Below are 13788 nucleotides of genomic sequence, written 5' to 3' on the forward strand. Positions count from 1 at the left end.
ATGTTAGAGCAACAGTGATAATACTAATCATTTGAGCAAATCAGATATCACATTTCTGGGCCTTCAAGGAACTGACTAGGTTGATGTGACACCTCTCTCTTTATTCTGGCCTGTTGCAAGGATTCTTAGGTCCCACTATCTAATAGTGATTCAGTGATCTCCCTCCATGTAAACAAGAACCATGACGCAGTAGAAAAATATATAGGCCTGACATCTGGGAGCCCTATATTTCAAATCTACCTACATCCATTAATAGCTATGTGAACCTGTATAAATCTCTTTACCTCTCTGAGCTTCAGGTCCTTAATCTGTAAAATTTAGATCAGTCACCTCATATCTTCTGTGAGTGTTGAATGAGAAATGCATGTGCAAGTGCCTTTTATAGTATTTGATGCATTAGAAATGTTTAAACTATGTTAGTTTTTCTTTCCTTTCCCCACTCCCAGCCACAATCTACACAGTCATTCATATACACTAAACTCATATTTAAAACATCCCTTTATTGTAAGCAGGTTAGGGTTTGTTAGCCTTATTTTATAGAAGCAGGGACTGGGACAAAGAAAGGGAAAGTGATTTGCTCAAAATCAATCATAGAGCAAATCCGTTGCAGAACTAAGCTCAAGCCCTGTTTTGGGGCTACAATACAGAGCTTTTTCAACTCTATCAATGCAACTATTCCATAGACAATATTGCTTTCTCAAAGGCTTAAGGAGCATGAGGCAGTGTGAGGCAGGATGGTGGGTATATTCCTACTTTACAACTAACCAGCTACCTTTCACTACCCATTCCACATTTCTCTACCTAAGATATTGTCCAGGTCCTTCAATTACATGCTCCTCCCTACATCCTACCTGAGAAAATGTGAACAATAGGTGGATGAATGCCAAAACTACTATCAAAACAGTCAAGTCCAACCTATCCTTCAAATCCTCCAATACATGCATGAGTCCCTTTTATAATATTCCACCAAGTTTCTTTGTCATCCTTACTCTCATATTTGCAGTGTCAGTAAGTGTACCACTCACTGCTCAATGTGTATTGCAACTATGATTGGTGGATTTGAACTCAACAGGAAGAAAAACTTTCTGTCTCCTGTAGTAACTGCCATTGGATCCTGGTTCTGTTCCTTGGACTGCACAGAACTCATTTGCTTTCTCTTCCTTGTGATAGCCCTGATAAAGTCTGGAGATAGCATCTCCTCTCTGGAAAGTACCACTTTGGGTTCCTCTAAAGTATGTGCAACTTAGAACTGAACCCAGTTTCAAAAGGAATGGTCTCACCAGTGTAGAATACACTATCATCTCCCAGCTAGGTGACGTATTTCTGTTATTAAAGCTTAAGCTATTGGCCTAAACCATGCTAGATAGTTTTTATTTGGGGAGGAAGCTAGCAAGATTGCACCCACAGTTTTCTAACTTGCTCTGCTCCTTCCCTAGGTCTCTTGGGCTCCTGGCAGCCTTGCCCAGTCATTCTCCCTGGACGCTCCTGCCTTATTTCTATACCACAGCAGCAGGGCCTGGAATGTGGTGTCCTCAACAGCTACTACTCTACAGATGGGGTATATCTTATACCCTCCTACAAGAGAATTGATTCTTCACCATTTTCCCAAGACTGATCTGCAGCATTTCTTGCTTAATTATTCTAGCTAGACTGGAGAGCTGGATTCCACAGCCATGGGTCTACCAAACATGTCCCTAGCTCAGCTTGATTATAGAGAAGAGGGAAGGTGTTGAGAATTAATGGTGTAGAGTTTTACTGAGTACATTTTTGATCAGGTGGACCTGAAGGAATGGCCTCTCGGTATTCTATTGATACATCTACCTAGCACTTTATGGACAAAAATCAAATCCTTCCCCTTTTAGATCCTCTGCACTGACCCTCTCCCTAACACACACACACACACACACACACACACACACACACACACACACACACACACACACACCTACATGTATCTTGGGAGAGGCCTGGCATTTTGATTCCCCATTCATCTTCTAGATTTCTGTTACTGTGACAGCTTTGGAGTTAGCCCATTTGCCAGAGTCTTCCATCCCATATATAAGTATCTACTCTTCTTTAGTGTGGAGTTAATTCAACTAAGTGTCTTTTGATCTTTAAAATAGTAGTTCCTTTTATTTTTACTTATCTTCAACTCTTGCCTCTTTTGTTCCTTCCTGGTGACTGGTCTTTTAAAGGTTAAGGTTGAGTTTCTTGATTCCCTGGGCCAAATTCAGAGCTCAGAGCTTTAATTTGGGGGTTACAGTGAAGTTCCTGAGATCTAGGGGGGACACTGAGAACCTAAGCCTCTTAATGAGGCCTGATCGTAGGGTGCCCTGGCTGATGTGGTCAAGTGGTTGGAGTGTCAGCCTGCACACCAAATGGTCATAGGTTCAATTCTCAGTTAAGGGCACATACCTGGGTTTCAGGTTCAATCCCCGGCTCCACTTGAGGCATGTGTGGGAGGCAACCAATGGATGTGTCTCTCACATAGATATTTCTCTCTTCCCCCGCCCCCTCTCCCTTCTATTTTCTCTAGAAAGCAATGCAAAAAATATCCTAAAGTGAGGAATTTTTTTAAAAGACCATTACTGTTTTCTTGGTTTAGAGAAAAACAATCAATTTCAAATCCCTCATCACCAGTTTTACATGCTTCTAAGAATAATGGAACTCTTTTCCCATGACTTATTTCATAGAGAACTTCAGAGCTCAGATGCAGGCACCATGGATTGTTTTTTTAAGTCAACCTTATGTCCATAATGGGTTATTGGACTGATGCCCACTCCCTCACAGTGGATCATATTTGGAAGGGAAATGTGTTCAATTGAATGAAGCAACCATCTCTGTTGTTTGGGGGCAGCCTATATAGTCCAGAATGCTGGATGTGACTTAATTTGTAAGAAAACATCACTGGAGAGAGGGGATTGTTATCCTGGGATGGGAAGACTGCCATTTACTACATGTATATGGATGCTGCACTTTACAGTTTGCAATGTACCTTCACAACCATCATCTCATTATATCTTTACACTGACAATAAGGTGGGCAAGGCAAGGGTTACAATTCCCAGTTTACAGGTGAAAGATGAATGACTGGCCTTAACTACTTAGTGATGTAGGGGTAAATAGCAAAGCTAGGGGGATCTCCGATACCTTGAAATCTTCATTTTTCTGGAAGACAGTGTTTTGGAGTAGGAGTATTTTGGTTTTCTGGAAAATCTGTTCCAGAAAACAACTCTCTTTGGAAAGAAGGATGGTGGAGACAAATAGGTTGTTATGCCTAAATGTGAAGCAGCAGTTCTCAACCTGTGGGTCACGAACAATGAAAATACACCCTGCATATCAGCTATTTACATTATGATTCATAACAGTAGCAAAATTACAGTTATGAAGTAGCAACGAAAATAATTTTATGGTTGGGGGTCACCACAACATGAGAAACTGTATTAAAGGGTCACGGCATTAGGAAGGTTGAGAACCACTGGAATAAAGTAATGTCTTTTCCCATCATACCAAGTCTATCCTTACCCTTTCCCACCAGCTCTCCCACACATCTTTCAGTCAACCTGGATGTACATTCTCTGCAATATCTGACCCCAGTGGGAAGCTAAGAGACTTTCTGTTCAGCACTGACTCACAAGAGGTCAAAAAGAAGGGCTGCAAGGTTAGATAATACTCTTTCTACTTGTCTATCTTTCTTCTTTGCCCCTGGGATGTGAAAAGAAAAGATAAAGGCTGGAGCCAGTAGGAGCATTCATCCAACTTGACTCCTACCCTCCTACATTCCTCAATTCAATTTAAGAGTCTCCGATCTTGGTTTGAGGAAGACTTGAGACTTTAACTTTATTTGTAAGTACATAGGGGGAAATTATCCGTTCTCTAAAAGTCTCTCCCAGCTGTTATTTAAGCAAATCTGTCAATTATAATACTTGAGTGCTTTACAGTCTGTAAAACTTTATTCAGCCCTGACCGGTTTGGCTCAGTGGATAGAGCGTTGGCCTGCGGACTGAAAGGTCCTAGGTTCAATTCCAGTCAAGGGCATATACCTTGGTTGCAGGCACATCCCCAGTAGGGGGTGTGCAGGAGGCAGCTGATCGATGTTTCTCTTTCATTGATGTTTCTCACTCTCTATCCCTCTCCCTTCCTCTCTGTAAAAAAATCAATAAAATATATTTTTAAAAAAGTTTATTCATACATTTTGCCTATTCTAAAGAACAGGAAACTGAGGTCCAGATATGAATAGTAACTTATGCAAAGCAGTTCATATTTGGGAGAGGCAGCCTGCCCCACATACCCACCCCTAGAGCAAAGTATGGATTCCATAGCTGATAGTAGAGACTAGGAAGGAAGAGTAGAGCACACACTGCTCTTGGTATGGCATAGGGATAGGCAGGGGTGTTGGAGGGCACTGGTTATTTTTCTTTACTGCCTAAATAACTCTCAAAACATCACTGAGGAGCATACAAAAATAGGAAAGAGACTTAAGATATTGATTAGATAGTTAATCCCCACTACCAGGAAAAGCAGCTGACCCATAGTTAAGTGTTGATGAGGAAGTCTTCCATTGAAAGATAGCACATCATGTCACCTGCGGGATGGAAAGGACTTTGCTTTCTTTGTTTTTTGTTTTCTTTTGGTTTGGTTTCTGTTTTTTTTGTTTGTTTTGTTTTGTTTTGTTTTTGCTTTTTCTCTCCCTGTATCTCTTACCTTGTATGACCTATAAGGTTTCCTCTGCCTTCTTTCAGGTCCCTCTAGAGCAGCCGTGGGCAAACTACGGCCTGTGGGCCGGATCTGGCCCATTTGAAATGAATAAAACTATTGGGGAAAAAAAAAGACCATACCCTTTTATGTAATGATGTTTACTTTGAATTTATATTAGTTCACACAAACACTCCATCCATGCTTTTGTTCCGGCCCTCCGGTTCAGTTTAAGAACCCGTTGTGGCCCTCGAGTCAAAAAGTTTGCCCACCCCTGCTCTAGAGTCTAGAGTAGACACACTGTACTCCCTGGGTCAGCTAGAAGGTCTTAAAGAGCAATGGTCCTGCATTGCAGCATAGGGCAGGGCAATCAACTTCCTTGTGGATCTCCTGGACCTCAACCCTTTCTTTGAAGTGCTATAACTCTCTACCTCCAGCAGGGAACAGGGCTGATTTTGCTCTCTTGGAACCTTACAGAACAATTCTGAGCCAAGGTGACCTTCCCACCAGGGCATGATTTCTGCAAACTACCTTTCCGCTGTCCCCCAAAGATACCCTGTAATCCATTTAGGGTCAGTGAGTGGGGTGAAGAAAGGAGCTCCACTTCTTATTTATATTGACAAGTTAATTGGATCCCAGTTCTCCACTACCACTTTCTATTTGTTTATTTCTGAAGTGTTTTGGATTTAGCTCCTACCTATACATCCCAATACCAGGGAAAAACAAACTCTACGGAGGCTGTATTCTTTTTATGATTTGGTTGATTTTCTGAAGTGTATAGCTAGTTCCTTTCCCACAAGTTACCCATTGGTTAATTAAGTGCATGGGCCATCACAAGGTCCTGGCCCTGGAAAAGGAATGCTCTCTAAGCAAGACCTCTGCTTTAATGATCATATTAAATGCACCTTTGGGGACAGTTTCTCTATAAATGCTGATTAGGGATCCTTGGGGCAACTCATTGATCAGGGTGCTAAAAACACCCCAAGAGAACGTTGAAATGCCCCATTGTACTTGACTGGGGATTAGAAACAACTGAATTACAAGTCTGCATCAACCAGCCTGGTCTCACATTTGTATTAGCAAATATGTGTCAGCCAAGGGTTTATTCTTATCTCGCTGGTTTTAATTAGTCATGTATACACCTTCTGATTGGGTAAAAACTAGTATCCAAAAAGATGATTCAACTTGAGCAGGCCTTAGGTGTTCAAATATCACAATGTTCCTGGCAGTGGTTCAAGCCCAAGTCTAATACTGCTGCTCTATGGGAAAAAATAGTGATTGTAACACAGTAATAATAACAATAATGATAAAATGACACAGTCAGCCTTCCCTTTTCACTGCCTGCTCTAGACTTTATAATTTAAAAGCTCTCTTATACACATAGTCCATTTCATACACACAATCCCTGGAATCAAGGTTTACTACATCCCTTTTAAAGAAGAGGAATCCAGCTCATATTAGATACATGGCTTGTCAGGCCAGAGGTCAGTCTGGCCCAGGTGGCCTGATTCCTAGCACAGAGCTTTCTCCATTGCTCAAGACCACCCCTAACAACTATGTTAAGATGGTAGAGTTATAATAGTGGAACTGGAGGCATGTAGGGTGTTAGCTCTTCAGCCAGGGACTTGAACCTCCTCAGTGAGGGAAATTGGAAAAACAGGCATGTACAGGCAGGCAAATGGGACATGCTTTATTCCACACAAAAGCAGCCATAGCAAGCTGGTCAGTGACAGCTTATATATATGCTCAAACAAGCTCAAACAAAGAAGGCACTTTGCCAAACAATAAATACAGAAAGGTGTGTCTGCGCAGTGTAAGACTTGCGGCAACCTTGCACCAGCATAAAGTATCTAACCTTGAGTGCCCCTGATTAGCTCATGCTTAGAGCGGCCTTGAATCATCTGGTGTATACTTAGACAGGGCCCCACACTCTGCCCCTTACACTGGATGGTTTCTATGGTTATTATGGGGGTGCTAGTCCATATGCTAGCACCTTGGGCACAGAGCCCATAACAGCAATACAAACTACAGCATGATATAAGCAGTACTCCAGCTCCAATAGCAATATTCACAAATACCCAGTGCCATGCTTCTGACAGTCCATCCAACCAAGCTTGGAGGGGGTCATGGGACAGGGCTTGTGTAGCCTGTACTTCCTTGTCTATCTCTTCCAGGGCACTGGTTATATTCTCTTGATTGTTAGGTATATATGTACAGCATTCTACATGTAGGACAGCACAAGTCCCTACAGCCCCACCCCCCACCCCCAACCCCCATGCAGCAGTTAACAAATCTAGTGCCACTCTATTCTGCAGTACTACGCATCTGCGTGGTTTCATCCATCATTAAAGTAAGGGCTTGAGAGGTCTGATTCAAAGTTTTAGCTGTATGCTTGGCTAAAACTATTACTTCTAATTCTACCCTATTTGTTTCTCCTATAGGAAGGAACACAACTAAGGGGCAAAACCATCAGGGAATCTTTTTAACATGATGCCACTGGTGGCAAACTGAGCCCCAGTTATGGGGAATCTTTCCTAAAGTCTTACGAATTTACCCACGGATGTAGGGCCTTCCCCAGGTATATCGACCTGACCAATTTGCTAGAAGGTAGGGCCAGCCATACCTTCCATAAGTATCCTGGCATTATCATATCTACAAGCTTTGTGCCATTATAATGCTTTCCATTCCAGGGTTTCTGGACCTCGACATTAGTAGCTACATTACGGCACAAGTCAACAGTGTGATCCTTACTGCATTGCTGCTGCTCCACACACCTGTCTGCAAGCTCTCTTAATTCTACTTGCTCTCCTAACAGCCACCCCCCAACCATTCCACACTGCATAACCAATAAAGGGGCTGGTATTGCCGTGGTCCTGCTGGATCAGAGTCTCTGTAACTTGGTGCACTGGGTCCCAGGAGGCGTTTCCGAAGTCCTCGTCAGCTAGCCATGTCCAACTGGCAGTGGTAGCAGGGTGGATGTGCCATGGGAATCCTCCGGCTGATCCTGGGGGAATTTCTGTGTACACCCAACAATGGGAGACATTGTGTACTCGAGCATAGGTGTGTGCCCACAACACTACGCTGTTAGCCAAGTTCACCCTGGTCGAAGAGACAAAAGAGAAACTGAGACCATCATATGGAGATCAGGGCCTTCTGGCAAGATACAAGCAACTGTGTCTCCTCTAGATGGCACTGTGGCTAGAATCAGAGGACGACCTGGCTGGTGATACCAAACAAGATCTCCCCCTTCATAGGGGCCGGGCATCACAGGGGAAGCAATGGGAAATCTGGGCACTGGCCAGAGAGCAATAGCATAAGTCCGCTTTAACAATGTTCCTTTCCTGTGCTTACCGGTTTGGACTTGCACAGTTAGAGGACAGGGCTGGATTAAGGGGTGCAACTGTAACTTGTAATCATACCCACTTCCCCAAGGGGATAGAAGGGCTACCCAGGGCCCTTCCCCAGTAACAGTCCATGGCCAGGTCCACACTGCCTCTTCCCCCTCTGCTAGGTGGGCAGGTGTAGGCAGCAGCAAAGTTCCAGGTGGGTGTACCTTAGGGTGCAACAGTTCATGTGTTGTTTTCACCTGCATGTGCAGCATCTGAGGATACTCTGCATCATTAACTCTAAAGGGGAGGCACCTGTCTTCCTGGGCTACTCTTTCAACAATCGGATGGCCGTATCCAAATGTCTAGCCCAGTGATGGCGAACCTTTTGAGCTTGGCATGTCAGCATTTTGAAAAACCCGAACTTAACTCTGGTGCCGTGTCACATACAGAATTTTTTTGATATTTGCAACCATAGTAAAACAAAGACTTATATTTTTTATATTTATTTTATGTATTTAAATGCCATTTAACAAAGAAAAATCAACCAAAAAAATGAGTTTGCGTGTCACCTCTGACACACGTGTCATAGGTTCGCCATCACTGTCTAGCCCAACCTTTTACGCTAGGTGGGTCCACCCCTAGATGGAGCTTGTCTTTCAACAGGCTGTTATACCGTTCAATCATCCCAGCAGCTTGGGGACAATATGGAACGTGAAACAGCTGAGCTATGTCTTGGGCCTTGGCCCAGCTCTGTACCTCTTTCCCTATGAAATGGGTTCCATTATCAGTTGCTATGCTAAGGGATGGCCCATAAGTGGCCCCCAAGTGTTCCAAGCCCTGGACAACTGTCTGTTGGTCAGCTTCCTTTGCAGGGTAAGCAAAGAGGAGGTCAGTGGCAGTATCCACAGCCATCAGGGCATACTTAAAACCCTGGTCTGGAGGGAGAGGCCCAATGAAGTTCACCTGCTAATATTGCAAGTGGAGGTCTTCCTTTGAGGACATGGCCCTCCTTTTCCTGGAGGCCATATTGATGGGAGTGTGCCTGAGGACAGCGGGGATAACCTTGTACTGCAGGGAGGGCTTCCTCCATGGATAGGGCCAGGCCCCATATCTTAGCCACCTGCATCATTGTTTGTGGTCCCACGTGCCCAAATTTCCGATGGAGCCACCAAGCCTGATCATCAGGGGAAGGTACTACCTCCCAGGCCCTTGCCAAGGCATGAAGCAGGGGGTCCCTCGAGGGTGAGGACGACGGAGCCCCAATGCGCTAGGGTGTCTGCATGCACGACTCCGGAGACCAGGTTCGGTGACACAGATCTGTTTTATTGTGGAACTACAGGGGTATATATAGCATGAGGGGACCAATCAGAAGGAGACACGTTGCTACAGGCGACCAATGACTGAAAGGCTGGGGTACTGTGCACGTGGCTCTAGGTCACAGGGGTGGGCAAACTTTTTGACTCGAGGGCCACAGTGGGTTCTTAAACTGAACCGGAGGGCCGGAACAAAAGCATGGATGGAGTGTTTGTGTGAACTAATATAAATTCAAAGTAAACATCATTACATAAAAGGGTACGGTCTTTTTTTCAATAGTTTTATTCATTTCAAATGGGCCGGATCCGGCCCGCGGGCCGTAGTTTGCCCACGGCTGCTTTAGGAGTTCATTCAGGCGGGTGTTACTACTTCCTGGTGTGCCGAGGAAGCATGTCATGGTGGAGTGTGCTCACACCATTGCATCAGCCGCAGCGCTGAGACATACTTCCCGAGCTCTACGTACATCTCCCCTTCCTTCCTAATTAGCGCCAAAGCAAAGGAGTTGTCACTACTCAGAAGGAGAGAGAAGGGTGGCCTTATAGACAGATAAAAGGAGTAGCAGAGGCACGTGCCACTGGAAACTGGGTACTGTCTACTACACCAACTGGCATGAGAACGCCAGGGTGAGGTATCACAGTCCACAGTTCTTATCTGTGCGCCCCCGTGCTATTAGCTGTGATGATAGCACACATTAATAAGAATAACGTTCCTGCCAACGGGTTCCCCTCTGGTGCCATGCGCGCGGCTTGGTCCTGTAGAGCCTTCATGTCACCCCAGGTGATGGGGTGGGCTCATCGGTGTCTAAGTCGTCTCCACCGTCGGGGCTGGTTCTCTTCTATGGTCAGGTCCTCCATTTCCTCCATGGGGGGCTATGGTGGCAATCTACGGCTCATCGCTGGTGGTGTAGGGTTTGACATCACGAGCAGGGATCCACGCGGGACTTTTGTCGCCTTCTGGAAAAATACAAGCAAACCCTCTTTCCTGGGTTAAGAGCGGGTCGGGGCCTATCCAGGCTCCGGTGAGTGGGTCTCTCCACCGCACCAAAGGAAGAGGTGTTTGTATGTCCCGGAGTCCTCCCCAATGTTTATACATAGGGGTTAATCCATGCTCATCAAAATGAAAATAATTGAGGGTAGTTAAGGCTTGGGTTAGCAATGTATGAGGATTTCTCCCTATCACTCCCCCTTTTTCTTTAATCAGTTGGGCCTTGAGTTCCCTGTGTAGTCTTTCAATAATTGCCTGTTCCTGGGGGTTATAGGGGATGCCCATGGTATGCTTGATGTCATGTGATTTTAAGAAGTCTTGAAATAGAGTGCTGGTGTGGCATGGTCCATTGTCAGTTTTTACCTCCCACGGGAATCCAAGGATGAGAAAGGCAGCCTTGAAGGTGGCAATGCTATGTTTGGCTTTTTCCCCCGTTTGGGCCTGGGCGAACGTGGCTCCTGAGCAAGTATCTATGACTGTGTGGACATATTTCAATTTGCCAAATGCTGGGACATGCGTGACATCTGCTTGCCATCTGGCATTGGGCTGTAGTCCTCGGGGATTGGCCCCTCTGGGTTGTAAAGGCCCGAGGGGTAGTAGAGGGCCACAGGATCAGCAAGCACATATGAGGTGCTTGCGCTGAGCTAGGGGCAGATGGGGGAAGAGCTTATGGAGAGAGGAGGCTGACATATGAAATTTGATGTGTAGGAGTCTGGCCTCTTCTATGGGTTGTAGGGTAAGAACTAGCTTGTCCTCTTCTGCGTTGCCTAGGGAAAGTGGGCCTGGTAGGCCAGTATGAGACCGTAAGTGTTGGATATACCAGGACTGTTTACCGTTCTCTAGGATGTCCTTTAGGAGTTGGAGGCTCTGATCTAGCGGGGTATCTTTAACTCTTAAGGTGGAATACCCTATATTTTTTGCTGTATGCACCGCGTAAGCACTATCTGAGAATAAATTGACTGGACTATTTTGACAGTAGAGAAGGGTGTATATTATAGCTCTGAGTTCTCCTACTTGTGCTGAGCCTTGATAAGTATATCTAAGATAAGTGGGGTTGGTGGAAGTTTTAGGGGACTTTATTATTGCTGCACAGTAATGCTTCCCCGTGTCAGTGAAGTCGCAGGGTGCCCCAGGGATAGGTTTACTAGAGGGGCGTACCAGACCTAGTGTCTCTAACGGTACCTTTTGGAGGGTTTGGAGGAGCCTATGATTGGGTAGGTGATTATCTACCTGCCCTGGGTAGTTTAGGAGAAGTAACTGTGTTTCTAGATCTGTGGTTAATAGATGAGAGATTTGTTCCTGCGTATAAGGAAGTATGAGAGTATCAGGTTCTTTTCCATATAGGGTAAGCGAAGCCTGCATGAGCTTCCATTCTATGAGGGCATAGGCCACTGTTGGGGGCATTACTTTAGCAATCTGGCTGTAGGCCAAGTGTACCCAATAAAGAGGACCCTCCTAAAGTAGTACTCCTGTAGGAATCCCAATGGTGGCCAGTACTATCACTTGGATTGGCTGGGTCAAGTCTATTCTGTGTAGCTCTAGCTCTCTTAGAGCCTGGTTGACAGCTTTTAAGACCTCTTTGGCCTTGAGGGTTAGAGAGCGGGTACTAAGGGGGTCAGTGTCTCCTTCAAGCAATTGGAAGAGGGGGCCTAGGGCCCTGGTGGAGATTGATAAGCTGTTCCTAACCCAATTAATCAGTCCACATAGTTCCTGTAGCGCATGTAGGGAGATGGTATCAGGAATTGCAAGCTGAGGAGCTATGGGTACTATTTGTTCATGTATTTTATATCCTAAAAAGGAGTATGGAGGAATGGTCTGGACCTTTTCGGGAGCTATATGGAGGTTAAGAGCTCGTAGGTTGCTAATAAGTGTTTGGTAGCATGCCTCTAGCCATATAGGGTCCCTATGGGCAATAAGGATATCATCCATGTAATGAGTGATGAAGCTTTGTTTGGCTAGAGGTTTGGTTGTCACTCCAACGTAAGCCTGGCACATGGTAGAGCTGTTCTTCATGCCCTAGGGGAGTACCTTCCATTGGTATCTATCTGCCAGTAGTTGATGGTTGGTAGAGGGTACTGAAAAGGCAAAGTAGGGCCTGTCCTCCAGGTGCAATGGGATAGAGAAAAAGCAGTCTTTAATATCTATGATTTTTATATGTGCTTCCCTTGTGATAGGCGAGGGGTGAGGCAGTCCCGGTTGTAGAGGGCCTAGTTTTTTCATGTGTCTATTTACAGCTCTGAGATCTTGTAGAAATCTCCATTTTACTTTATCCTTCTTTTGTATGACAAAGACTGGTGTACTGTGAGGGCTGAGAGAGGGTTCAACATGTCCAGCATCTAGTTGTCCCTGTACTAATTGCTTAAGGCCAAGTAATTTCTCTTGTAATAAAGGCCACTGTTCTACCCATATAGGGTCGGTGGTGTCCCATGATAACTTTATCAGCTGTGGCGCCGGTGGGTGAACAGTGGCCCTTAGGATTGGGGGGGGGGGCGGTGCGGTGTATATGATTGCATTGACTGCCTCAAGGATGTCTCGGCCCCACAAAGTGTGGGGGATGTCAGTCATGAAGAGTGGGCGGAAAGTCCCGGTATTCCCGTCTGAGTCCGCCCAGGAGAGTCCCCTGGCAGCTTGGGCAGCCCTCTTGTAGCCGCTGACTCCCTGAACTAGCAGACCGGAGTGGTCGGCCATTTGGAACTCCGCTTCTCCTCTTGAATAACCGACACATCTGCCCCAGTATCTGTTAGCCCTTCTATTCTCTCTCCCTCGACCGTTAAGGTAAGGAATGCCTTGCTCTGTGTAAGAGGTAGCATCCAATATACCCCTTGGGTTGGCTGCTCTCTTACTAGTGGGGCTGAGAGCTGCCCCTCTTCTCGTTTAAAGGGGGCAGTGGATTTCCATCTTTATCCTTATTGGATCTGCAGTCCCTGCACCAGTATAGTCCCTTTCTACAGCGGGGGCAAACAGAGGGTTTTTTTTTTTCCCTTCCCCTCCCTGTTTTCTCTTCGTGTTAGGGCAATCCTTAGCAAAATGGCCGATCCCTTTACACTCATAGCATGCTCCTTTCTGTCCTCCCGATTGTCCTCCTAGGTTGATATGAGCGGCCAGCGCTGCCGCAAGGGTGGCAGCCGACTTACTGCCTACATCTCGACAGGTAAGCACCCAGTCATCTATACTGCCTGCTTTAACCGGAGCGATTGCCTGGCGGCACTCAGTATTAGCCCCCTCCCAGATGAGCTCCCAGGTAAGGGCTTCCGCTGCCTGGGCGTGAGTAACCTTAGGGTCCACAGCTTCCCTGATTCTATGTAAAAATTCCGAAAACCCTTCATTGGAACCCTGTACAAGCTTGGACAGTCGTGTAGGCTTACCCCTCGGATTTATTTGGGCGAAAGCGCGCATAGCACAGAGGCGGACTTGATCAAAATATCTAGTGTGCCCCTGGGCCTGGACAGCAGGGGAAGAGAAAACTC

The sequence above is a fragment of the Myotis daubentonii genome, chromosome X (assembly GCF_963259705.1).
Source record: "Myotis daubentonii chromosome X, mMyoDau2.1, whole genome shotgun sequence".
Taxonomy (NCBI): Eukaryota; Metazoa; Chordata; class Mammalia; order Chiroptera; family Vespertilionidae; genus Myotis; species Myotis daubentonii.